Here is a 3,574-nt window from a genome sequence, read left to right on the forward strand (position 1 = left end):
TGGTTTGAAACTCAGCTGGGGGCCCTTCCTAGTGGAGTTTGCCTATTCTCCCCATGCTTGCATGGGTTCTGTTGGCACTCTGGCTTCCTCCTGCAGTCCAGAGACATGTTTCCTAGGTGGATGGGTGACTCTGAATTGCCCGTTTGTGGGAGAATAGGTATGTCTGGTTGTCTCTCAATGTCAGCCCTTAGAAAGACTAGCAACCAGTCTAGTTTTACCCCACCTCTTGCGCAATGACAGATTGGGTTGACTCCAGCCTTGTAGATAACGGCTGGACTAGGGATGTAAATTTTAAGTATTTTCCATGATTGATTTTGGAAACGTTAATGATCAATTATCGATTAATTAACAAAAAACATTGTTATTCTTATGTCAAAAACAATGCCAAATCAGTTTTTCCCCCCTTAATTAATTTTTCCACAGCAACAAAATGCATATAACTGCGGTATTGACTACAGATACATGTTTAACACACTGAATATCAACGATCAGGCTAAAAAAAAAATTCTCTGCAGACATAGTCTTATAAAGTGAAGGCTCATACTACTAACATAAAAGTACTTCAGACTCACAGTGTCTTGTATTCTACCTACTTGTTCTTATTGAGAAAAATTAGCATGTGTACACGGCCAGGTGTCAGCAGGGAGCGCAACCAGGTCATAATCAGTCCAGCTGCAGAAAAGCCCAGACGCCTCTGATGTTGCTGGTCTGCAGCCTGTTGGCTTTGTATCTAAAAGTGGGGAAGTGTCCTGTTTAAAGTTGTCAACCTTCGTGTCTGTGTTGTTCTTGACAGCAGTTGCGTATTGATCCTCTTTAAAAAGCACACGTGGAGACCTGACGCACAGCCGCAGCCGCCAGTTGAGCGTCTCCCCTGTGCCCAGCACCTTTAACCAGCTGATTCACATCGAAACATGCTTTATTCTTGAAACACCTCCATGATAGATTACTGTAATATGAGACCACATGATGTTTGTCCCCTTTGGCGGAAAATTGAAACAAAAATGCGCCGTTTCGAGTAATTTCTTAGCAGTCATGAATCGATGCTCGATAAAATGTTAACATCCCTAGGCTGGACCGATGGATGTCTGCAATTACGTTGATTTCTTTGGATGTCTGTGCAATACTCTCTATATAATAAATGGCAACGAAAGACAAACAAGTAGATTGCAAGTTTTGCAAAGTTGCTTCGTCATACTGTCTTGTCCCTATGATTGTAGCAACCAATAAAACAAGAGCATGTTTGTTATATAAATATTACCATCTGTTTTAAATAGAATGAGGGAAACAATCAGTGGGTTTTTGTTGAGTGTTTATTCAATCCTGACTCAGTGAGCAAGTCTGCTAGCTGGTGAGCAACATAGCCATGATCTGACCATTTCAGGAAGATGCTGCTGATATCAACTAACCTTATATCAGATGGGGCATGATTTGCTTTCTGGGTAACTAAGAAAACAGAAATGAAGCTAGTTCTGGCCTCATGTGTTCATGGTAACAGAGGCACATATATGGGGCCATGCAAAGCGGATTTACTTGGAGAAGTTTTATTTATGAACCTTAAACATGAACTCTCAGAGCTTGTTTACTCAATACAGCAAACTCTTGTTGGGAATTAACAAAGTCTTGCTCGACCCTTGCCTAGAGTGGTTATGTAATGGCACAAAATACAAGACTTCCATTATTTATTACAGCAAAATAATGCTGATGATGTTCTGCGCCTACTGTAACAATTGTAAACTGATCGCCAACAAACTTATTAGACCTGAAATGAAGATGCATAGAGCATAATGTAATATACTGTTTAACAGTATATGAAAAGGTCTGCTCTTAGTCATATATTTCTGCTCTGCGGGCCAAAATCAATTTATGGCATTTTAAAGATTAAAATAAAAAGGTACTGCGTATCTCAGCCTGGACTAATGTTCCTTTTCCTATCTTTGGCTTCCATCAAAATGTTTGTTGAAATTACAGATCTGTCTACTTTCTTTATAATCATTAAAAAACTGTAATCACAGAAACCCTGTTTAGGGAAATTATATTCAGTATGTATGCAGCATTTGCCTGTCGGCCAACAGCAATGGTTTTTGATAAGAGTTTTAGATAAAGCTTATCTCCAAAGAGTAAACAATGAAGAAAATCCAGGAGTAATTTTTCTGCATTTGAAAGGAATGATTTTCACACTGACTGCCATTTAACCTTCACATTACTCTCTAAATGTGTTCGCGTGGCTGAAGAGTCCAGAAACTTTTTTCTGCTCATGAAGCGTTCTCAGAAGTTTTCGTGCGGAGGCAACGTGACACAACAACAAAAGAAGATTAACTTCACACCATCTACCGGATCAAGTCGAGATGTCACCTCCAAATCAAAGGAAGTAAAGCTGATTTCTGAAGTGTGACAGACACACACATGCACACACAAGCACATAAACACACAAAGCATGCTCCACACGCACACAAGATAAATGAACTCCCGGAGGCCTACAAATGCACTGATAAGGGATTCTAAATCTGGGCTCCAGTGATGTGGAGGTCCCTCAAACAAATCATCTAATAAGATTATTGGGGGAAAAAAGAATAATAATCATTTGTTTGTTGACACCTGAGTTTTTCCTTTTCCTTTTGTTATTGAGAAGTATGATCTGAGTGCTGGTGTTTTACAGTGAAACAATTAAGAACAACAAACACTATCATTCTTGATTGCCAGATTGATTGTTGATAGTTCTGCTGTAACTGAGTGGAATTTTTGAGTTTCTATTACTATCTTATTTCTGCATTTAACTCTTTTTGAATGGCATTTAGTCCAGCAGGATTGTTTTACTTATGGTAGTTGGACAACAAGGTGTTGTAATAACAATATGAAAGGCCCTATTTTACTCAGTTGTCCCTGTTAGACAAGACAGTGAGATAGCAAGCACAGCACGACAACTAGCATCTTCATTGTGTCACTCAAACCTTTGATTTCACAACAGACTGTGGCTGATCAGGCTTTCAATCAGGTGGGACTATGTAAGATTCATAACAAACAATTTATGTTCTGAAAATTGTTCCGTACCAGCAGATCTAACAAAGCTAAGATGTGAGTGAAAAAAGATGTTAGTGAAGCCCGGATTGGATACACCAACAGGACACTGTAATTCTACGACATCTACAATATTGCATTGGCACCAGTCAGAATATGTTCTCATATGATGGGATAGAATCTTATCCTATCTTGATTTTCGGTCTTTGTAAATAATATAAATAAAGAGCACCGTCTGGACCTGCTCTTAAGGTGAAGGATCTTGAGATTACATTTGTTGTGAATTGGCGCAATAAAGATTGATTGATTGGGATTGATATACAATATCTATGATCCACTTGGTGGACTGGACTTGCTATCTGAAATGCCATCTTATCTTATTTGGTCCTATCCTTTCGTCTTCAAAGTATCATCAAACATAACTGTATTAAAACCCTTTCAAAGGACATGAAGAGGGAAAATGTCAGCAATCATGGGCGCTTTTATCTTTCTTTCAAGATAACTGCCGAGCTGAAATGCGAGATTAAGTGTAATACAAAAACACAATCCACACTTCTCT

Source organism: Notolabrus celidotus, chromosome 1 (assembly GCF_009762535.1).
Source record: "Notolabrus celidotus isolate fNotCel1 chromosome 1, fNotCel1.pri, whole genome shotgun sequence".
NCBI classification, from domain to species: Eukaryota; Metazoa; Chordata; class Actinopteri; order Labriformes; family Labridae; genus Notolabrus; species Notolabrus celidotus.